Raw genomic sequence first — 25,938 nt, 5'->3', positions numbered from 1 at the left:
CGTTACAAAAAATATCACACATAACGTGCATTTAGCTGTTGCCGGAAGTCAAAAAAATAAGTACTATGAAGGAAGTATACAATTATTAACTACTCCAACTGTGTCAAAAAACTGAGACAGAAAAAAAAACAAGGATGGCTTTAGCTTGAGTAAAGTGTGTGATGATCTTCATTTTTGGGTGAAATATTCCTTTAGGTTGATGTCTGAGGCTTATTGCTCCAGAGACAACAAAAAAAAAAAAAAAAGCATAGATGTTGTTTTAGAGTATTTAACATTTTTGCTATTTTTAGACCTGCAGACCACCATTTGGTTTGTTCCAAAACAGGGACTTTGTAGCAACCCTGCAGGCACAGGACATCAACATGACGTCGTTTTGACGTTGTACCCCAACGTACCCCAAAGTTGTGGGGATGTTGGATTTTGTTTAAAAAATGAAAACCGGGTTGACATCAGAACCCGACGTCAGAACCCAACATCAGGCCGGCGTCAATGTCCAACGTCTAACCTAAAATCAACCAAATATTAATGTCTAATCATGTTACACCTTGATGTTGTGTGAACGTTACCACTATGACATCTATCAAACATTGGATTTTGGTCGCTTTCCAACACAACCTAAAATCAACCAAATAACAATATAATTGGACGTCGTTATTGGACGTCAAAATAATGTTGTCCTTAGTCGCTGGCTAGACATTGAATTTTGGTCACCTGATGTCATAACCTAAATCTAACCTAATATTAACATCTTAGGATGTTGTGTGCCTGCTGGGAATGCTGCATTTTCTCCAGGGGTTGTTTTATTTTCACATTTTATAGTGTGCCAAAGTCTGTTTATGCCAGTCAAACTTGAGAGTAAAACAGTATTATCATTGGTCAGAATGCCCCTCATTATGTTCCTCACAGCATCATCTATTAAGATGGATTGACAAGTTAGTTCTGTTGGCTTATGCTTACAGTTAAGAGAAGGAATGAAGACTTCATGAAGATAGTATTGTTGTACACATAGCCAGCTGTTGGCACAAAATTATTGTCTTCATATTGATACAAGGCTATTTTTACTTTGCCCTTTTGGGGTTTGTTTTGCAATAAATATACAGTATTATCCCTTACATTTAATTTAGTTTATTTGACTAAATCAGTTTTTTCCTCACCATATTTTACATTTCCTGTCCTTGTTTTTATGCTACATATGCAGCCACAATATTGCCAGAAAGCATTCAAAAGTGAGCCAACTGCCTTCAATCCAAACACACCAATAATGTTCTGTTAAAATTGTGCTAAAGTTCTTTGTTTTATACCTCACAGAACTGATAAAGTTGAAAAATAAAAAAGTAACTACCCACACCCTTTCCACTTTCAAGAAAATCACTACTGTATTGTGTGTGCAAGTATAAAGAGAGGGGAAAAAATCCAGAAAACAGAATTTACTTACTGACAAAGCTGTGTGTCTGAGCTTCTCTAAGCACAAACAAATATTGGCTCTCCATTGGTGTGTAAGTCCTCTATAGACACTTCCTGACTTTGAAGGAATATTTAAATCTTGAAATAAAGCCAAACTATAGCTACGAGCTCAACTGTAAGTCTCTGAGTTGTCAACTGTGAATTTTTACACAACCATAATGAATTTCTTTATAAACTGTCACTGAAAATGAATTAAAATTAAGTATGATTTTGAATCTAACTGCTTACAATATAGAAATGAGACATTTTTAATCTATGTTCAGTAATTTTCCTGCCTCTGACATCAGCCTGAGGAGCTCGCAAACCAGATTACAAACTCAAGAGTTCATTACAATGCAGCCGGGGAAATTATAGGAAAGTGAAAGAGAGGGACGACCCCTCCGGCCAGCAGCAAAGAGACAGACCGAGCTCAATTAGAGTCATTAGTAGTCATAATGAAGCAAGCAAATGCACGCTGGAGACATCGGTCTGGATCAAACATCTTCGCGGAAATGTCTACTGCATCCCCTGATGAGCATGGTATTCTGAATGCCATAACAATGTTTCATTGCTGTACTATGGCTCATATGTTTTCCATTCTAACCAACCAAACACGCTAGCTAGATCCTATTGTCAAGTCATTTGAACTCTGAAATAACGTATGTGACAGCGACTATGGCTAATATGTTTTCATTTTAACCAACTGAAGACACCATTGTCAAGTCATTTGAACTCTGAAGTGGCTATGCCAGTTGACAGTTACTATGGCTCATGTGCTTTCCATTCTAACCAACTAAACGCCCCAAATAGTTCCTATCTTCAAGTCATTTAAACTCTGAAGTGCCGTATGCCAGTTGGCAGTGACTATGGCTTACATGCTTTCTATTCTAACTAACTAAACATTCCAACTAGTTCCTACTGTTAAGTCATTTGAACTGAAGTGGCGTATGCCAGTTGACAGTGACTATGGCTCAAATGCTTTCCGTTCTAACCAACTAAACACCCCAACTAGTTCCTATTGTCAAGTCATTTTGAACTCTGAAGTGACATATGTCAGTTGATCGCAACTATGACCCATGTTTTTATTTTAACTAACAAAACACACCATTGTCAAGTCATTTGAACCCTGAAGTGGTGTATGCCAATTGACAGTGACTATGGCTCATATGCTGTCCATTTTAACCAACTAAACACCCCAAATAGTTCCTATATTCAAGTCATTTAAACTCTGAAGTGCCGTATGCCAGTTCACAGTGACTATGGCTCATATGACTTCCTATGGATTCTATGGGAAATAAATCATACATAAAAATAATAAACAAATTACAAGCAGAGATAATACAAATGTGAAGTAAACAGTTTTGCTGGTAAGTATAACAGTAGTCAAATGTAAAATAACTAAAGTTGGGTGGAACGTGTTCTACAGTAACGTGTTACTGTATTCTAATTACATTTTTGGGGAGCGCAGTAACGTAGTTAATTACATTTTAAATTTACTAAACTCAATTGTGTTATTTGCTTTACAAATATAGTTTTTAGAAGAAAAAAATGCTTATTTAAAATAAAATTTTCTGCTGCAACGTCAAGCAATAAGCATGCGCTTTTATATTGCTGGAGAACGCAAGCTGAAACGGTTGCTGACAAGAGTGGTTGCTTCTTCAAGTGGAAATACAGACATCACTTTGATTTCATTGAATGTAAAAACAAAAGTATTACTGTGACCTGCAGTCTATGTCCAGTCTCTAAAGAACTTTCGACTGCTTTTAACTCGACCAGCAATTTGTTCAAGCACTTGAATAGAAAGCATTCAACGACAATACTCATCACCAAGGAAGACATTGGTGTCCACAAACACGGCAGCCCAACTCAGCCTAAATGGGACTTTCGTGAAGGATTAGGAGTGACGATAACTTCTGAATGTGACGAGAAGCATAGCTGTTTATGGGGTCGTTCACATATTGTATCTTTTGCGTGCACTAGTTTGTTATTTCCAAAGGAGGCGCATGGTTTGTGCACACAAATTGGGAGCACATATTGAGCGCGCTCGCATTTTCCAGGGGAACGCAGTTGAAAACCACGTCACGTGTCTCATGGCAGGAACTGACCGATCAGCTTCATACTCTGTATGGAATAATGCAATACACATTTTGGTGGACTAATTACTTCAGACAAACACAGAAACACAGCTTTTTCATACTATGGAAAACAATGGTTACAGGAATACAGTTTTCTTCTGAATGTCTTTTTTTGTGTGTTGTTTTGTGTTTGTTACAAGTAAATATTAAGTAAATAATGAGAGAATTTTAAGTTTTGGGTGAACTATCTATAAGTCTTTAGTCAAGCTTTTGTAATCAACCCATTGTTGTAATGTTTTCACTGAATATTGAATTACTGAAAGAGCTGCAGTTTACTTAGTATTTTTATAGGTTTAAAAGTAACTTCAAAGTAAAGTAATTAGTAATCTGATTACTTTTTACATCAAGTAATTAGCAATGCAATCAAATTACAAAACAGTAGTAATCAGTCATTTGTAATCAATTACTTTTTTTAAAGTAACTTACCCAACACTGAAAATAACACTGTACAGTCTCCATTGTGTAAATAATCCAAAACCTGTATTAAAGTTACAGACCATACACTTCATTTTGCCTGAATGCATTAAACTCTTGAAATGCTCAGACAGTCAGAGGCCTTAAAAAAACACACAGATGATAAATGTTCAAACTGTGGCTTCTGGTCACCTATAATACTGACTCAACATTGCACATCCTGTGAGGTGACTATTGCAAATGTGCACATTGTGATATTGATGCTGAAATGATATATTGTGCAGACATATCCTAAAAATAAATAGTTCTTATTGCCAAAAATGCAGGCACATCCAGCAATAACTTTTAAAAACTATGAACAACGATCCTCTAGTGTCTCATTGGTTTGATCCTTTTCGAATAGACCGTAAAAAAGTGAGAGTTACAACAATGAAAGCAGGTACTTTGAGAAAAGCATTAGAATTTGGGACATCAGTCATAAAGAAGGTCTTAGAATTAAGTCTTGAATTTTTATTATTACGACCAAAAAAAAAAAAAAATATATATATATATATATATATATATATATATATATATATATATATATATATATATATAAAATAAAAGGCCACACTTTATTTTGACAGTCTGTTTGTTGAAATTAAGTTACATTGCATCTACATGCCAACTAATTCTCATTAAATTATAAGTAGACTGTTGGGGTTAGTGTAAGTTGACATGTACTTGCAAAGTTTCTTATAGTCAGTTAAATGTCTGTTGAAGGAGTGGTATCAACAGATATTAAGCAGATAGTCTACTAATACTCAAATGGACCATCAAAATAAAGTGTTACCAAATAAAATTCACTAAAGTAAATTCTAAATAAAATGTTAAGCTGGCATGTCCAATGTTCATGGGCCATTTGAATTAACAAGCATACTTATATTGGATAAAGACGTTTTCAGTCTCCAAAATGACAATTGATCAAGTCTTACCCCAACAAGGCATTAACAATCCTAGTTTTACTTAAGACAGTAAAGTGACAAGCAGTGGGGGAAAAAAGTATGTGCAATATTAAGCTGAAATGAAGCTGTGTAATCCAAAAGTTCCTATCTCCTTTGTTTATTTTTCTTTAGCAAAATTGTCAACACGCAGATTAGCGAGTTTCTGAACTTGAAGAGTGATCACACGTTGCTCATAAAGTGAGCAGAGAAGGCTCTTTTAGTTGTTTTGGAGGCAGTGGGAGGTTTGACAGGCTTGCACAGCCAAATGGTGCCTGCCAAGATGTGGTTTGATGTGGAATCAAGGCAGAGGCAGAGGATATGACCAGCCAATGGGCTCAACTTCACAGACAGGAAACTGACAACAGGAGAGAACAAGTTTGAAAAAATAGGGAAAATAAGTTTATCTACTATGCTTAGCTGTTGCTATGATCACTTGGGATCCCTTGACATTACTGTTGGGGTTGGTGTAGTATTACATGGATGGGATTTTCACAGTATTTCATATAATAATTTTTTTTTTTCTAGAGAAAGTCTTCTTGGTTTTTATTTCGGATTGAATAAAAGCAGTTTTTAATAAAAAAAACATTTTAGGGTCGATATTATTAGATCCCTTAAGCAATACATACATTTTTTGGATTGTCTACAGCAGTGTTTCCCTACTCTGTTCCTGGAGACACACAAACAGTACACATTTTGGATGTTTCCCTTATCTGACCCATTCATTTCAGGTTTTGGAGTCTCTTCTGATGTTCTGATGAGTTGATTCAGGTGTGTTTGATAAGTGAGAGGCGTACTGTTGGTGTGCCTTCAGGAACAGGGTTGGGAAACACTGGTCTACAGAACAAACCATTGTTATGCAATGACTTGTCTAATTACCCTAACTTGCCTAATTAACCTAGTTAAGCCTTTAAATGTCACAAGGGCTTATAATTCTGTCTTCAACTATAAGAAAAATAAATAAATTGAGAAATTGCAAAATCTGATTTGTTTTTTTTTCTGCATATGACTTGATAAATTGTCATTTTGAACACAAGAAAATGTATTCTTCCAATATAATTATGCCTGTTGTTTAAATGGCTCATGAACTCTGGATATGACAGCTTGACAGTTTATATAAAATTTACTTTAATGTAATGTATTTATTTATTTATTTTTTTAATATTCTTTCCTTTTTTTCTTTTTTTTCATGATGATTAAAAAGCAGGACCTAAATCAAAGACCTTTCTGAGAAATACAGTTGAAATCAGAATTTTTAGCCCTCCTGAATTATTAATAAAGGCTTAACTAGGTTAATTAGGGTCAAATTTAAGGTAAAAGTTAGCATAATAAGGCAAATCATAGTATAACGATGGATTGCTCTGTAGATAATTGAAAATATATATATATTGCTTGAGGGGGCTAATAATATTGGCCTTAAAATTTTATTAAATATTATTAAAATCTGCTTTTATTCTAGCTAAAATAAAACAAATAAGACTTTCTCCAGAAGAAAAATATTATAGGAAATACTGTAAAACATATTTAAGTTTGAAAAAGAAATCACAGGAGGGTTAATATTTTCACTTCAACTGTATATATTGATTTTATATAAGTTACAGTACAGCATGCCTTGTGCATTTGCTCTTTAAATGGTGTAATGGATTGTTCAAACTAATGAGCACATGAGTGCTTCATTTGGTGGCTGTAAACAATAACAACAACACATGATAGATAATATATAGGTGTTGAATAAGTGGCCACAAATTGGCTATGAATGTAAGTAACAGCATTGAATTGCGAGTACTATAAGTCTATAATATATAAAAGGATGATTACGATGATGATGATGATTATTATTATTATCAGCAGACCCTTTTTCAGTTCAATACAGACACCGACATGACCCTTTATTTTAGGTCTCAATTCATGCTATTAACTAATGGCTTATTACATACCTATTATTAATTACCGCTTATTATAAAATATGATCTTATTCTGCATCCCTTCCCAAAATCTGAACTCCACTTCTACCTTACTAACTAATAATAAAGCACCAATAGTAGTTTATTAAGCTTGTAGTGTTAGTTAACAGTCTTTTATTACCATGAATTGTGACCTAAACTAAAATGTTACTATATAATCTGGTACAAAAAAACACTCCAAAATTTAAAACACAGGAAGTGCCACATATTAACTGCTCATTAGTAGTTAATAATAATACAGTTTATATTACTTTATTGATATTATTTTACATGAAGGAACTGAAATAAATGATGCACATTGTCAACAGTAATGTGGAGTTGTTTTTGATTAGGCTAGAATTAGCGGTTATGCTAAAAGTAAGCAGAGTTTGAGCAATATTTCATGTTATAACAGGAATATGGTGCAGTTTATCAGGGGTTCCCACACTGGTCCTCAAAGACAACTGCCTAACATGTTTTCCAACTATCTCTGACCATCATCCACCTGCTGTGTGTTCAGTCAGAGCTGCAAATGACCATTTCAGGGGAGTTTGGAGTGAAATAGTGTAGAAATCAAACATTTTAAAAATAATAATAAGGTAAGAATTTATTAGAAATCATAACAAAAGGCTATATAGTATCACTCTATTGTAGATATGTCTTCCAGCATCTACTACAATGCCAGTATTAATGATTCTGCTTAGTCTACTTTAATAATCTGTCATTAACAATGAGTGGAAAACTTATTAATCTGTATTTAAGTCATTTAATATGTTTACAGTTAGCATAAAATGTTAAATATATGTATGTATGTGTTATTAGCTCATGTGGAGATCTTATTCTGCATCCATACTCCTACCCAAAACCTAAACCCAAGTTCTACTTTACTAACTATTAATACACAGCTAATAGTAGTTTATTAAGCTAGTAGTTTTAGTTAATGGTCTGTTAATACCATGAATTGTGACGTTAACTTAAATATTAATATATATTCTTGTACAAATAACCACTCTAAAATTTGAAACACAGAAAGTGCCATTTGGGAATTGCAAAATAGATGCGTAACAGTTAACTTAGTAAGATTGCTACATATATTTCCCCAATTACAGAGAGAATAAAATCAATAGTCCTCATTTCCTCCAAGTCTGCTGAGGAATTATTACCATTAAATTGCTCTATTATATCTATGGTAGAAAAAATTCATTTTGAATGCCTTTCTACAGCATGGATACCAATTCCAATCCAGTTGTACAATCGTATTATTCACCTCAGAGTGAATATTATTAAACAGATACAGTTCCAGCTGTAAAATCTGATAAGATGAGTCACGTTCAAAGCCATTCTGCACACCTGCAGCACGCACCCATCAAACTCTACAGTATATTAATACTATAAGATGCTCTGAACATCACATTCCCTGATGATTAATACCCACAGACACAAATGCAATCAAAGACGCGTGTTTGAGGAAACAGATTTCATAAGGTGACAGAATCCTGTTTAAGAGTTTTCATACTCTCCTCCCACCGTTCATCTACTCTCCAAGGTCCACATTTAATAGCACGTTTTCTCTTTTTCGCTTCAATCTTTGTGTAATGAACTGGCAATTAGTTTGAACGAATAGACACATTGTTGAATGCATCCTTTCAACATCAGACTTGATTGATGCCCTGTGTATATTTACTAGGGAAAAATAACACTTTCCATCCTGATTTTAAAATAGTGTAAAAAATACAGCTGTGGAGCCTTCAGTAGCTCAGCTTTTGCATGGTTCAGAAGCACCATGTTTCAAAGCAACATTCTCATTGGGACACTGAACAACCAGGCCAAGATGCAAAGAACAAGTACTTGGAAACACTGGTCTAGTCTTTTGTTAGTCTTTTATCTTTATTTCTTTTATTACCTTAGTCTTTTGTCATGATCCATTCCCGGGCCTACACAAAATCTGGGCTAGCTCAACAGATTTCCGCAGAACTGGATTGTCTGCCCTCCATAAACTTCTATATATCATACGCCCCTTGAGGGTTCCTTTATTAAATCGCCAGCCTAATTTAAAAACGCATTCTCCTTATAATACGAGTGTAGCACTCTCAGCTTTATTTAAACACTTGTTTACCATGTTTAAACCTATTGCATAGATTTCCCCCAAGATCAGTGCAGAAAATGCAAACACAGTTGGAATTAGAGATGTGCGCCGTGACTAGTTTGAATGTGGTTTAAAGTTTATTTATTTATTTATTTTTTTGACTAGTTTTTAAGCTAAAAAAGCCCGAAGGTTTGAGGCAATAACGATTTTTTTTTATTATTGTGCTTACACAATTGCCTACATTTTAAATACAACATAATAATAAAATTTTTATATAGTATTTATATAATATATCTATAATATAAAATCTTATTCCATTAATAATACATAATGCATATGACATGCACCATTATAATTTAATTGTATGCGGTCAAAGAAGACACTCAACATAAGCCAATGTATAGCATATTTATTTAAATCAATAGAAAGTCAAACAATAGACAGATTTATTAAACAGTTATATTTAATAATATATTATTTTAGTCACCAAATATCCTTATAATTAGAAAAAAATATATAAAAATTTAAGTTCATTTATTCTTCTTCTTGAATCTGATTGGTTGATAGCCGTGCGATATTCTGCCAGTAACAGCATTCATACCGCCTCTTCACCCTTCACCCTTGTGTATTACTCCGCCCACATACAGCAACAAGCAGAGGACACTCTACAGTTTGACAAATATTGCTGCTGTTGGGCAACATAATGTACTTTTGATACTTTTTAGTTGGTTAGGTTTTAGTTCATTTAGAATATAGTTGTTTAGATTGCAACTATGCAGTTTATTTATAAGGATAGTGCCTATTTTTAAATATTTATCATTTCTGATTAGCCCGTCATACTGAGCAAAGATGGTTGTCCTTGTCCATCCACAAGATGACGACAGAGACTGCATAATAAGCCCTTAGTGGAGGAAAAATACAGCATTATTTTAAACTGCAGCTGATCAAATCATTATTAAAAATGTAAGTCTATGTCGATCTCTCTCTTTTGTATGTTGTGGTGCTGTATTTATACCATATAATTGTAGTGTATTGAGTATGAGATGGGACTTGCATATCAGGAATGTGTGTTGTGTTGGCAGAAAGAAAGAAGAAATGCCCGCATGTGTTTAACGTTTTTCCTTATCGTAAACACAACAGCAATCTGGTAGTAGATGCGCTGCTTTTTTGGGGGGTTAATTATTGTGACATCCCGATTACAACAGAGAAATACTGTAGACGATAATAGACTGTAAAACTTTTGGGAGATATCTCTGCATATTGATGGCATTTCATGTCAAGTTCAGCCTTATAATCTTAAAATGTGAGCAAAATCACCTGTTTTGTATTCACCTTAGACATTACGCTAGAGAATCATTCAAACACTAGCTCTAAAGTGACATTGGTAAATTAGTCAGCTGCAGATGTGAATGAACGGCGGAAGAAAGTAGTTCCTAATACAAAAAGGGTTTTTAGACTCTCCGTGTTTGATTTTCTTGAACTGTTGTATAAACACAATATCAAACTCGCAGCAATGCGATGTGGCTGTATATTGTCACTGGTGTGCAGAGGCCCACATGATAAATCCCCCCCCCCCCTCACTCCGCATGATCATAACTCATCTCTGCATTAAACTCCATTGCCAATCCCCCTCCCCCGGTCATAAGCAAGCAACCCCATTTTTTTATTTTATTTATTTATTATTATTGATTTATTTTTATTTAATATAATTTCATAACATATCAACTTGGGTGTGCTCATATCTGGGCTGTTCTTCTAAGGCATTTTATTAGATTATCTCCAGATTTTGATTTAGTACTAACTAAACAAATGTATATGCACAAACATATCATGGTAAAACATCCTATAGAAAATATCAATTAAAAAAATAAAGCGAACACTTGGAAGTACATTGTGTTGGTTAAGTGTTCCCAGTGTGATCTCAAAAGAAAGCGTAACTATTTTACATTTTGGCAGTTTAGTAGCTAATTCATACGAATTTGTATAAGTTCAGACATATGAAAGTGTACAATTTTAAAAAGGAGGCGTGGCACCCAACCCAGCCCCTAAACCCAACCATCATTGGGGGATAAGCAAGGTAAAGTCTAAATCGGATTTGCGGCAGGCCGGAAGTGCAATATGCACATTAATAAAGCAAAAAAATTTTATGATACTGTATAACAATAATTTATATTTTTACAGTACTGTGACGGTTGGGTTCAGGGTTGGGGTGGGGGTAGGCATTAAAAAATATTGGTATTTTAATAGATAACATAACTAATAATTGGTACAACAACTGTTTTCACATTACTGTAATGGTTGGGTTTAGGGTTGGGGTGGAGGTAGACGTTAATAAAATACAGTAAATGGGAAATTTAATAAATAATAGAAATAATTGTCATTAACTTCCGGCCGCAAACGTATCCAATCTAGCAACAACCAATATGCAAGTAGTACTAAATTGTATGAGTGAGATCATACAAATTTATACGAATATTTTAGTTATTCTAAGTAGCTTTTTTAACATAGACTGTAAAAGACTATTGTTTTCAGTGACTAGTATAGCAATTATACTGTCAACTGGACCTGCACATCCCTTCTTAATAGTGTGCACAAGTCTACACATCCCTACAGAAAATATAAATCAGTTTCATCCAATTAGTAAATATTTAAATGTGTAAATACTTGTTATGCACTGCATCATGTAAAAAACATGTTGCCACACTTGCCAAAAAAAAAAAAAGTAAAATGTTTGTTTTTTGGACTAATTTGGCACATCTTTAGAAAAGAAACGTTATCAGCTAACTAGTGAATAATAATGTTTCTTAGTACTTGCCAATGGCAATTTTAGCTCACATTTGGCACTGTGGTGAGTGTTAATTTGAGGCCCCGTCTAAAAGGCAACCGCCACCTGCTGATATAGATGTCAAGTGCAACTTTGCACAGACAAATGCAATAAAGGCAAAAGCACAGCCAGTTTTCATTGCCGCTAATTTTTTCATGTTGGTTTGGTGTGTCACAGTCTTTAAAATCACAAATAAATTCATAACATTATGTTCAAAAAAATAATTATAATTAAAAAGATAATTGGCCTATGTTTTTGTGTTCATGCACAACTTCTTAGCACAGACAAACAAGGTAAAAAATAAAAAACTGTCAGCTTTCTAGCCACTAGTTCTTACTGTGTTTATTTATATGTCATAGTCTTTAGAATCACTAATAAAATTAGCATAAAATGCCCAAAAACAAACAGTTTTTATTCTCTTCTGAAAAAAAAAAACTATTGTGATGTATGTAAGAAGAAATACGCTCCACTTCCAATAAAACGCTCTCCTCCCACAAATGTAAAACTACACACACACACACACACACACATACTGCTATTGGAAATGTAAGCCATTTAATTTGGCAGCTAGCAGAGACATGAAATGAGCAAAGAAGATGAGGATGAGAGAGGCAGAAAGAGAGGAATCCAGTTTTTATCTCATCTAGGCTTTGCCACCAGCTTCGCCTGTCTGGTAAGAAAGTAGCTGTTGGGCAGAGGGCAATGCCCATGATGCATTGCGCTGATGGCCAGATTCCAATCTATTGTCTCATCAAGGTATCGAGCCCAAAGGTTCTTTTGATCATAACTGTAGCAGGGATAAACCCTCAAAACAGAATGTGCTAAAAAATGCTCTTTCGTGATCTGTAGACACTGCAAAGCTTCATATATACAGTATACAGTTGAAGTCAGAATTATTAGCCCCCCTGAATTATTAGTCCCCCCCCCCCTCTGTATATTTTCCCCAATTTCTGTTTAACAGAAAGAAGACTTTTTCAACACATTTCTAAGCATAATAGTTTTAATAACTCATTTCTAATAACTAATTTATTTTATATTTGCCACGATGATAATACATACTATTTTGATATTTTTTTCAAGATGCTTAAGGGACATTTAAAGGCTTTACTAGGTTAATTAGGCAAGTTAGGGTAATTAGCTAAGCCATTTTATAGTGATATTTTGTTCTGTAGACAATTGAAAAAAAATATTGCTTAAGGGGATAATAATGTTGACCTTAAAATGGTTTTAAAAAATAATAAAAACTGCTTTTATTCTAGATTAAATAAAACAAATAAGACCAGAAGAAAAAATATTATCGGAAATACTGCGGAAAATTCCTTGCTCTGTTAAACCTCATTTGGGAAATATTTGAGAAAGAAAAAACTAAATCACAGGATTCCCAGAGATGGGTTGCGGCTGGAAGGGCATCCGCTGCATAAAAACATGCTGGATAAGTTGGCGGTTCATTCCGCTGTGGCGACCCTGGATTAATAAAGGAACTAAGCCGAAAAAGAAATGAATGAATAAAAGCACAATAGAATAGCAATAAATCAGTATAGATTTATGCAAATCCAATCATCTTAAACGCATAGACCGGTTAAAGTTAAAAATCAATAAACAACATCAGTGGCATTCTGTTGATAACCACAAGAAAAATAAGCAGTTATGACAAATATAAAGCTAATAATATCTGCTAAGAATTTTTTTCAAGCAGAGACCTGCACAAGCTTCATTTAGAACTATCAACAACCCTTAAACTTCAAATTCTGGAATTTGTTTTGCAGTTTTACATGACCTGAAAAACAAATATATTTTGTGGACTGCGTAGTAAGCTGACAGCTAAAATTAAATTAAATTAAATTAAATTAAATTAAATTAAATTAAATTAAATTAAATTAAATTAAATTAAATTAAATTAAATTAAATTAAATTATATTAAATTAAATTAAATTAAATTAAAAAATAATATTAAAGAAAAAAATAAAATTAAATAAAAAATTTAATTAAATTAAAATAATGTATTAAATTAAATAAAAAACAAATTAAATAAAATATATTAATTAAATCAAATAAATAAATAAATTAAATTGAAAAAAATAATAATAAAAAACATTTTATTGAATTAAATAAAATAAATAAATAAATAAACAAATAAATAAATAAATAAATAAATAAATAAATAAATAAATAAATAAATAAATAAATAAATATCCCAAATGATGTTTAACAGAGCAAGGAAATTTTCACAGTATTTTCTATAATATTTTTTCTTCTCGAGAAAGTATTATTTGTTTTATCTCAACTAGAATAAAAGCAGTTTAAATTTTTTTTAAGCTATTTTATGGGCAAAATTGTTAGCCCCTTTAAGCTATTTTTTTCCGATAGTCTACAGAACAAACTATTATGTTTAGAAAAGTGTTGAAAAAATCTTCTCTCCGTTAAAAAGAAATTGGGGAAAAAAATAAACAGGGGGGCTAATAATTCAGCTGTGACTTCAACTGTATGTATTTTTTATATATAACACACATTATATACTTTGTATTATGCAAATACAAACCTTATTTGGATGTGATTAATCATGACTGGTCATTTGACAGCACTAATTATAACCTAAAACACAGGTTTTAATAAAAGTACAATACTTGTAATCTGCCTTCATACCAAAATGTATGTTAAAAATACTAAAATAACACTCTTTAACTGTAGGTGCATTACAATTTGTGCTTCTTGAACAAAATGGAGCTGAGCATGTATTAAGACTATGAAAACTGCACATAAGAGGACGTCTATACAGGGCTATATCAATCTGAAAGACAGATAGAGTTTGTACTTATATCAGGCTATACTGTAGGCTCTCTGAGGTTGGTGGATCTGTCTTGAGTCAACATATGGACTCTAATACCAAACGTTGCTCTGAAGGGTGGGAACTACCCCAGGAGAGAGGGCACACGCACCCTGCCAAACACACATCCCACTGTCTGTTCCTTCTGTTCATTACAGAACAGCCTGACAGCAACAGAGCTTGCAAGAAACACTAAGTCTCGCAAACACATTCTTTAACGCAATCTATCCCAGTTTATAGTGACAAAGGCACAAATAGTACAACAAAACAAGCATGAAGGTCCATCCTAAAATGCCTTATTAAAATAAAAGAGTGAAAAAGTCAACAAACATAAACAGAGGTCTGTCATGCAGAAGTTGCACTCTCTCCGTTTGATGAAATCCAATTATCCAATTACGCCCTTGAGGGAAACTGGCATTTTGAAATAAATGCCATCTAAATGAATCCACGGTTCCTGGATAACTAAACAGCCTGTTGATTGTCTTCGTTTAAACACACATTCAAAACATTCTGCTGACATTTTAGGAGCCAGCACAACTGAGACTGCATGGCACATTAATTGCTATAGGGAAGGCACCAATCAACTAGTTCCATTCTAATACTCTGCCTTTATTTATTTATTTGTTAATTAGGAGTTCTGTCATACAGAATGCTGACAATTAAATAGTTGAACTGTTCAGTTTTTGCTGGCAGAAATACTGTAGGTTGCAAGATTGCATGAGGAGGGGTGTTTTATTTGAGTTTTAATGAGCGGAACATTCTGTGAAGGACAGCTAAGAGAAAAGTGGCAAGAGACTATGTGTGAGACTAAACAGCTGCTCTTTTTATTGCCATTTGTATTTAATAATCACACAGGTGATGATGTGAATGTGATACGGAAATAGTGTCTTGAGGATGTAATTGTTTTAGGTGACTGGATGAGTAGAGATCACAGACTCTGTAGTTTAGTAGTTGTTTGCTGATTCCTTTTTAGTGTCAAATATTAAAGTGTTACCTACATTATTGATGTCACAGAAGTACAATTTTGCAGGCAAATAGGTTAATCATAAACAGGATATCATTGTATCATCCAAAAGTAGCTTTTCAAAGTGGCTTATTTTTCAACACTGAAAATTCATGTGACCAAATTAAACTTGAGCAATATATGTGTAGAAATATTTCACAATCATAAAACACGCTTGTTTCTTATAAAAAACGAATGGATTTTGTCTTTTATCTATTCCATGCCAATACTGTAAAAACTGCTGAGTTCCATACAGTTCCATTATGTTGTCCAAACACTAATCAATTGGGTTAGCTTAATTGTTTTTACAATATTAAGTGAAATGATTTGTGTTGATTCAGCTCGTTTGAAATAAGTTTGAACAACATATTTTTTGAGTGAAGAAAGAACAACCACACACAATAGTCTAGTTTATATTTCACAGCAAATGATACCAAGCTTATTTCAATCTTCTTTTAAAATTTAAACATCTTCAATGTGTATAAATTAAGTCTTTTTTCTCCCCATTGGAAAAAAACAAAAAACATATTCCAAATAGTCATTGCAGTTTTCAATTGAAATAAACACTAGCAGCAGTCAAATGCTCTCAACTTTTATTCTATATCACAGAAAGTACAATTACGGGGCAGATTATCTATTAATGAAGGCTCATTTCAATTTCCAAATAAACCAGCAACAATGATTATGATTTACCTGACATATGAGAGACTCACATTCTCTTTTTTGTCAGATTGCCGTGTATTTAACCAATACACTCATCTCGATGTCAGGGAAACACGAAGTGTCAGTTTTAACAGCATTAACAGGATAAAAATGAATAAAATAATCAATATGGGGAAATTATCTTGATTATAGGATGTAAAATTAGATTTCAGTTTATTTACGATTAATCGTCCAGCCCTAATTTCAAAAATAGAAATATAAGCAATTACGTTAAACACTTTTACCATAATGCATTACTTTTGAACTAATCTTTTTTTTTTTTTTTGTGTAACTCATCATATATATGACTTTTATAATGGTAAACTTGCTCTGTTGTTCACCTGGTACAGCATTACAATAGTAAAGCGCCTAACATTTTTTAATATTTATGTAATACATTATATGTATGACTTTTATAATAGTAAACTTGCTCGGTTGTACACCTGGTACAGCATTGCAATTGTTTAGCGCATAACTTTTTTTTTTTACGTTTCTGTAACACGTATGTATGGCTTTTATAATGGTAAACTTGCTTCGTTGTTTAACTGGTGCAACATTGCAAGTAAAGCATGTAACATTTTTTTTTATGTTTGTGTAAAAGATCATTTGTATGACTTTTATAACGGTGAACTTGCTCTGTTGTTCACCTGGTACAGCATTGCAAATGTAAAATGCATAACATTTTTTTCATGTGTGTGTAACATTATTTGTATGGATTTTATAAAGGTAAACTTGCTTGATTGTTCACCTGGCACAGTATTGCAATCATAAAGTGCATAACATTTTTTTTTAAGTTTGTGTAACAGATCATATGTATGATTTTTATAATGGTAAACTTGCTTGGTTGTTCACCTGGTACAGCATTGCAATAGTAAAATGCATAACTCTGATTTGACAAAAGAGCTTAATGCTGTGTAAAAATGCCTTTTTAATAACAGTTTTCATGGCTCTCATTGGTCATTTGATTTCAGAACTGCTATGATATGCTCATGAAAAAAAACATAATAAAATGTTCCCTTATAGTCACTTTTATCTCTATTTGTGAGAAAGCACACCTCAGTGGGTATTTCACTTTGAAACAATATATTATTTTCAAAAATGTCACAGGCCTCTATTTTTTATCAGCCATGGTTGGAGTTTTTTCTTGGGAGGCTAAGCTGCTTTATAAATAAAATTACCAAGACAATAAAAAGATTCTGCATGCCACATGGAACAGCAAACACAGTTTGTACCCCAACATTTGTTTTCGAAATCTGACAGAGATGTGTCCACTACTGGCTTAAACTCATCACTTCTGGACACCGGCACCAGTTGGCGTTGTGCTCATAAAAGCTCATAAAAGCCATTTTGCAAAGATTTTGAAAAATCTGCCTGGCACCTCAAAGTGACGCACTATTATAATCTTATTTCGTCCCACCATTTGCACCACCGCCCACTGGCAGCTGGCATTTGTCTTGTGAATGATGGCCATTTTGAGGCTTTATAAATTTAAGGAAATAAATGGTCACCATCGAGCGGCTGGAGCTGGTCAGGGGCTTGTCCTGCTGTTTGTGTGGATGTGAGCTATAATACACTTAAATATGTGCGTGTGTGTGTGTGTGTGTGTGTGTGTGTGTGTGTGTGTTTAATAATAAACAGAAACTGCTTTTCTCTGCAGCAGTTCCAGAAGTGCGAACCTCCTCTCAGCCTATACATCAATGTGATCTGGCACACATCACCGGATAACTGGATCCATCTTTTGACTACAGACATTTATGTGGGCGTATGAATTTACGTGTTCATGAGCATGTGTGTGTATGAAAAATATTTATAGCTTCTGAGTCTGCACATTGTTCAAATAACTGGTGGTTTTCCCTGGACTATTTTTTGGCTGCTGCATGGTGGTGCTACAGTATAAAAGATATGCTGCAACATGACAGGCTACATATTTGGCATATTATTACTGCTTCGTCTAGCCTGAAAGGTCTTCCGACCCCTATGAAAATGAACTTGACCAACATACTGCTCCTTATCTACATAAACATCAAATATGAACGACGTAGAATGAAGGTTAAAGGTTAGAATCAGACATTACATCACAAATTACTCAATAGCACACCATAAAAGGCATCCCATAAATTATAAATAAAAGGTGCATTATATGAAATAAGGAAAAGTTATGTTGTCAGTTTATCTTGTACAACTATCTTATCTCGTACAAAGCCAATAAATTAGAGGGCAACTTGACAATTTTTAAATTTATTGGCAAATTTTTTTGAAATCGTACAATCTCAGTCGTACAATTTAGTACGGTTTGCTTATGGCTCAATGACGGTTGGGTTTATGGGTGGGGTTGGGTGCTACGCCTCCTTTTTAAAACCGCACATTTTCATATGACCGAACTCGAAAGACTACAATGAAACAAACAACAACAAAAAACATGTCAATTTACACATTTATAGATCAAAATTTGTAATCGCATCATGAAAAACAGTCACAACCATTTAAAACTGTATACAAAACACATTTAAAAGTATTCATAGTTATTTGTAATTTGTAATTACAATATAATTACAATTATAATTATAATTACAATGTAATTACAATAATAGTAATTTGTAATTCGTTCAAAGGGACATACAAAAAGAAAGCACTTTTACCCAATTCTGAAAGTACCCTTGGAACTGTGAACTAAAATTAATAAACTAATAATATTGCTGTTAATTGTAACATTTATCTATTAATTACTTCTTTTCTTATGATTTAATTACAGACACATGTACACAAAAACACACGCATACACAAACACTTATGTTAAATACATGTACAGAAAATGTTTAGTTTTGTATATATTTTATTTTATAACATGTTTATGTTATATATATATATATATATATATATATATATATATATATATATATATATATATATATATATATATATATATAGTATAAGACAAAAACATGTTATAAAACATGTTTTAATTATTCTTAAATTTTAAGAACTGTATTTACATGCATGTGTGTGCATTTAAATATACATAATAAATATACATGTTATGTACGTTATGTGAGCAAGTCAGTGGTAATATAATTTGCATTCCTACTAGTCAGTATTACAGGAAGTAAGCTGACAGTTAAACTAATAAAAATTTTATGTTTTTTATTTCCATTGCATCTAATGGCATTGTGTTAAATCAGTTCGAAATAAAATTTACATCGTACTGCCTCTTGATCAGGTGAATAGTATTGTATTATATCGCTAGCTGCTTTAAATATCTGATGCATATGGCACATTTTCTGGAAACACTTCAGCAGATCCTCAGTCCTCTGATTGGTTTAGATATACAGTACAATCTTAACCAGTCCAGTTGATGTAGCTACATTAGGGTGATGCGGTGGCGCAAGGGGTAGCATGATCAAGAAGGTCGCTGGTTCGAGCCTCAGCTGGGTCAGTTGGCATTTCTGTGTGGAGTTTGCATGTTCTCCCCGTGTTTGCGTGGGTTTCCTCCGGGTGCTCCGGTTTCCCCCACAAGTCCAAAGACGTGTGCTGTGTGTGAATTGGGTAGTATAAATTGGCCGTACTGTATGTGTGTGATTGAGTGTGTATGGGTGATTCCCAGTGACGGGTTGCGGCTGGAAGGGCATCCGCTGCGTAAAATATATGCCAGATGGGTTTGTGGTTCATTCCGCTGTGGCGACCCCGGATTGATAAAGGGACTAAGCCGAAAAAGAAAACAAATAAATGAACAGTTACATTAGTGCTCATTCTAGACGTATATTATATGCAGGATTATTAAAATTCTTAGGTCATTTTCTGGGTGTTTTAGTAAAAATGTCTTCTGAGGCATTTGTGAATCAGTGATTTACTGCATTCACACCCGTCTGTTATTGTGAGGATAACTTTATGACAATAAGCATTTATTAATTTAACTTAAAAGCCCAATTATCCTGTATAAAAGCTTCACCCTGTAATGTTGACAAACTTGTGCACGCTTTTTTCTAATGGCAGTGAAAAACCTTCAAACATTCTGCAGTTTGGTCATAAATAAAGGAGAAAAGCATCGTTCAAACCAGCAAAATGTCTTATATTTGTAGATATTCATAAATACAACAAAAAAAAAAAGTGTTTTTATAAAACAAAGAAAACATTCACTTTCAGTCATCATACCAAAATAATGAATCTGCATACATGTGCTACTAATTTCCTATATATGTTGCTGACAAGTCATTATGGATATTGATGCAGTGTTGTTGTAAACTTTCATTTTTGAATGAATGATGCATAGTTGCGTGCTGGGCTGTTATTCTGGGGACTTTACACTCCCCTAAACATGACGGGGCATAAAGTGAAATATGATTGTTTGGTTAACCTGTCAATCAAATAAAATGGACGATCCTTGACCATTAAAAGCAGCCAGAATTCCCAGACCTTCAGCTGTCATTCTGATGTGACATATGACATATTTGACCTTTGAAATTATATTATAAAACTTGGTCGGACATTCGTTGTTGAGCAGTTTAACAATATTGTGTAATGAAGATGTTGTTGTTAACATTGTTGTAAATGCAGGTGGAATAATAATCAGCCAAATAACTAAAAAATAAAACTCTAAAATAAAAACAACTGTCATATTTTGTCATAGAAGACTTATTTTTTTCTTTAAAATGCTGTTTTATTATGAAACATTTATTCCACACCTATCATTTCATAAGTGTTTCAAATAAAAACTGTAATTTAAAGAAAAAAAAAGACTTAAATATGTTAATTACAGAGGCAGAACGGTGGCTCAGTAATTAGCAATGTTGCCTCACAACAAGAATGTCGCTGGTTCGAGTCTTGGCTGGGCAAAATTGGCAGTAGTGTATTAGTGTGTGTGTCTATGGGTGTTTCCCAGTACTGGGTTGCGGCTGGAAGGCCATCCGCTGGGTAAAACACATGTCGGAACAGTAGGTGGCTTATTCCACTGTGATGACCCCTGATAAATAAGAGACTTAGCTGAACGAAAATGAATGAATGAATGCTTCTGCTCTGGAATGGCAGTTCTTCACTGCTGACATCAATTTGATGGCTATTGAGTATATATATATATATATATATATATATATATATATATATATATATATATATATATATATATATATATATATACACTTCACTATATATAGTTATTTTTTTTTATACAGCTGCATTTACAACAGCATTAACCATTGTTAACAATATTCTTGAAGCAATGTGGTAAAAAACAATGAATATCCAACCAAATTGCAGTTGCAGAAAACATGACTTGCTAGCTAATTTCTCCATATGCATTATACATACATGCTACAGCCAAGCAACAACTTACAGACTAGCAGCCCTAATGAATTGTTTTGTGAGAACATATTTTCCCATTCAATGTGGACAGACTTCAGGCAAAAATCTTTTTGTATTTTACACAAGAAAGAGTTCAAGATATATATATATATATGATCTGTATATGAGCAAGCTCAAAGGCATCATTGACGAATGTCATAGATTTGGTTGTTACATCTCTCTCTTTCTCTCTCCCACCTCTGCTTCACTGTTAAAATTACACGGCTAGCAGTGTTCTCCATTTATGCTCAGAATACTATTACAGTACTTCACTGAACTAGAATCCACACACCAAAAAGCATAGCATTTAAATGGCAATCAATTGATTCTGTGTTCAATCTGAATGAATTAAATGTCAATTAATCAAACGAGACACATATCAATATTTGCTGAGAAAAGCCCTCAAATGAAGAAGAAGAAATGAAAGACTCACACTGTGGCAGATGTGTGAAACATGAATGGAAAAAAAGCTGTATTAATCAATATATTGATTGGTTTACTTCTGTACAACTGAACTAAAGTTGATCGCCGGCCTCCAGTGTGCAGTAATACATTTTGCAATCAAGTTAAAGTCAATCTATCCAAGACAGACTTATGTCGTACAGTACACGCTCCTACAGTATATTCAGCCTGTGCTGTTTTCTAATGGATGGTCTATAAAACAGTCAGGGCCTTTATCTGTCCTCGTGTCTCAATGTTTATCAGGATATACTGCAGCGTTACCGGTTTTAGCATTACCATAAAAGTAAAAGTTTAAAGATGGCGTAAACTGGAAGTTGCTGTGAACATTTCTTTCAGTGTGATGGTGTATTTGCAGCCTGATCTCATGACACAACATCTGTTTTGTACTGGTTGGCGTTACTGTTTCTTGTCCTGTCTTTTCACTCCTGTCTTATTTGCACTATATGTTGCACAAACTGCACTTTGCACTCTAATTCCTGTTTTTATTTATTTTTATTTTAGTTTATCTTATCTTATTTTATTTCATTCTTCAAAATTTTTATAATAGTGCATAGTCCTGTGCTATATTGTCAAGTTATGTTGTTTGATTTAGCACCTTAGTCTTTGGTCCTTTCATTTCACTGTGTACTGCACTGTATATTGTTGAAATGATAATAAAGCCAACTGGACTTGACTTGACAGTTCAGTAGTACGAAAATATTTGATTTTTAAAATTAATACTAATTAGCCACTAAATCGAAATGTTATGAATTGCTGTGAGATAGTATTGGTTTTCCAACTGAAACAGAAAATTGCAACCCAGGATCATTCTGAAAACTTATCTCTATATACATTTCTGGAGAGCGCCAAATACATTCCAGGATACATACCTTTTTTTTGCAGTTTTGCAGATCATCCACCAGAGGTCGCTGTGTATGCTTTTAAGATTTCAAATTTCTCTTGCGAGTGCCATTTGCGCCTTATCTTTTCACGTAAATCCACTAGAAGCCGCTGTCGACTGACTGTTTGACTGATCGATCGACTCACCCACCCTCCCCCTTCCCTAAACCCAACCAATAGTGTTTTAAAAAGCACTGATTGACCCGCCCACCCACTTCCCTAAACCCAAACATCAGCTTTAAAGAGCAATCCAGAAAAAGAAAAGCCCCCTGATTTTTACCACGTTTTCAGATTTTACCGCATTCTCACCTTGTTATTTACTTGTTTATTTCATTTTTTGGATTCTGTTTTTGTCTTACCCGCTTTCTGGAACCATTCTCCTCCAGACTCGACCCCGTCGTCATGGTCAACTCCTCTCTGCATCTTAAATCCGCCGACGTACATGGCAAGCTAACTGGACAAACTGGTAACAGCGGGAAAGCAATCCATACGGAGGCAAGCGGTCAGGTGGAAAGGCATCATACTGCCCCGTAGCGTTCATTTTAAAAATAAAATGCAACGAACTTCTGACTACATAATTCGTAATCTCCAGAAATCCATACAGGGCTACATTTTCAAAATGAGCCTATGTTGCAATATTGAGTTGGGGGTTGAGTTTTATTTTGCACTAACTTTAATCTTTCACAGCAGCAAACGAATGGTTAAAAAGACACGGCTAATAGGGCTGCACGAAAGTGGAAAAAATCTGATATTGCTTTCATTTTTCGGCGATAAATATTGCAATATGAATAGTTTCACAAGATAGCTTAAATTTCCTTAAAACAAGTAAAAGTCATTGGTGTAAGTAAAATAATTGTGTTTTCATTTGAAATGTAGATATTTGGTCTAGAAACAAGACAAAAATTGAGTCAGAAATTTTTTTTTAAGTTCAGAAATCAAATAAATTATGTATATATACAGTAATGGCAAAATGACGGCTCAGTGGTTAGCACTGCTGCCTCAAAGCAAGAAGGTCGCTGGTTTGAGTCCCGCCTAGGTCTGTGTGAAGCTTGCATGTTCTCCCCGTGTTGGTGTGGGTTTCTGCCGGTTGCTCCAGTTTCCTCCACAGTCCAAAGACATGTGCTATAGGTGAATTGAATAAACTAAATTAGCCATAGCGTATAAGTATGCTTGTGAGAGTGTATGGGTGTTTCCCATTACTTGCAGCTTGAAGGGTATCCGCCGTGTAAAACATATGCTGGATAAGTTGGTTGTTCATACCTCTGCGTCAATCCCTAATGAATAAAGGCACTAAGCCGAAGGAAAATGAATGAGTAAATACAGTAATTAAGTACAAGTCAGAAGCTCCTGGTCAACTATAATAGACTTAACATTGCAGATCTTGCAATGTGATTATTGCAGATGCGCACATTGTGATATCGATGTTGAAGTGATATATAGTGCAGTCCTAAGCATATTTCATCCAAGCCATCAAACTGATGTTAGCAGTGAAGGACTGCCATTCCAGAACAGAAGCAAATGGTTTGATTTTGGTTAAAGACTATCAAAGCAAACACATTTATTTATTTGGTTTATTCAAGTGGATTAACTTGCACAGATTAATTGTTCACCTTAAGACCAACAAGGTGTGCTATTATATATTCTTAATGGATTTAGTTTAATACAAGAATATCTTAAAAGTTACAAAAACTTAAAGGCAGCACCTCCCAACTTTAATGGCTTGGATAATAGAAACATTTCCTATTAGAGAATCTAAATACATGCCTGTCATTTGTATTGCTTTCTCTAAGAAATTCCTCCAAATTAAGATGTGAAATTGGTGAGTCAAATTGCTTAATTCATAAACAATGTATAATGTTTATGTAAAGGTCAACTTTGCTCTTTAGGTGATCATTTTCTTTGCAAAACAAGTGGAAAAACAAAAGATCTACCATTCCTGCTGTCAAAGTGTATCTGCCCTTGACATGTTCACATGGCCTCTCTCTGCTGTCTCTAGCGGGGCTTCCACCTTTCACACTGCTTTTCCTGCACTGCACTTTGTTCCTGTCGGTATTGCCTGTGGCTGTTTCTGTACCTGCTTCCACTCACAGGTACTGTAATTCACAGTTGGGTTAGTCAAGTAATCTTCTGAAAGGAGAGGGAAGCAATGTGACTTAAACTGTTCACACAGCAAAAAAATGAACTTATATAATATTGCAAGACCATATTGCAAGTCTTTAAAGGAATAGTTCACCCAAAAATTTTAATTCTGTCATCGTTTACTCGCCTATCACTTGTTCAAAACCTATTCGAGCTGATTCATTAATTGTCCTTCAGCTTAGTCTTTTTATTAATCAGGGGTCGCAACAGGGGAATGGTCAGCCAACTTATCCAGCATATGTTTTACACAGCGGATGCCCTTCCAGCTGCAACCCAGTACTAGAAAACATCCATACACACTCATCCACACACATACACTATGGCTAGTTTAGTTTATTCAATTCACCTGTACCACATGTTAACAAAAGAAGATATTATGGGACTGCTGGTTGCTGCCCATTGATATCCATAGTATCTTTTTTTGCTGGGTTCCACACAATTCCTTAATGTTGTCTCAACACAAACTGATTCATTTAACTGAATTGTTTTTACAAATTTAAGTATATTTAAAAACTCAAAAATTGTGTTGATTTAGTTTTTGAGTGTGGGTTCCAGCAACCAGTGTTTAAAATATACTATATTGTGTTGAACCGCTTAAATAAATTCATAAAGGTGAATTCAAAAAATTCAAAATTCAAAACCACATGAGGGAGAGAAAATTGTGATGTAATTTTCAATTTTGGGTGAAATTTCCTTTTAAAACTATGATAGTCGGGTATGTTTTTTGGTCTTTTTTAATATGACAATTAAGGTTTTAGATGACAGGAAGC

At 34.0% G+C, this 25,938-nt stretch overlaps 1 protein-coding gene across 4 annotated transcripts in view; it reads right to left on the bottom strand.

Annotated features, from left to right (window-relative positions):
• Nucleotides 1-25,938, bottom strand: part of dpp6a (dipeptidyl-peptidase 6a) — a 455,219-nt gene that overhangs the window by 182,015 nt on the left and 247,266 nt on the right. The gene's annotated exons all lie outside the window — the stretch shown is intronic.

Source organism: Danio aesculapii, chromosome 24, assembly GCF_903798145.1.
Source record: "Danio aesculapii chromosome 24, fDanAes4.1, whole genome shotgun sequence".
Taxonomy (NCBI): Eukaryota; Metazoa; Chordata; class Actinopteri; order Cypriniformes; family Danionidae; genus Danio; species Danio aesculapii.
Note: the sequence above shows the minus strand (reverse complement) of the source record. Positions and strands in the feature narration are given on the sequence as shown.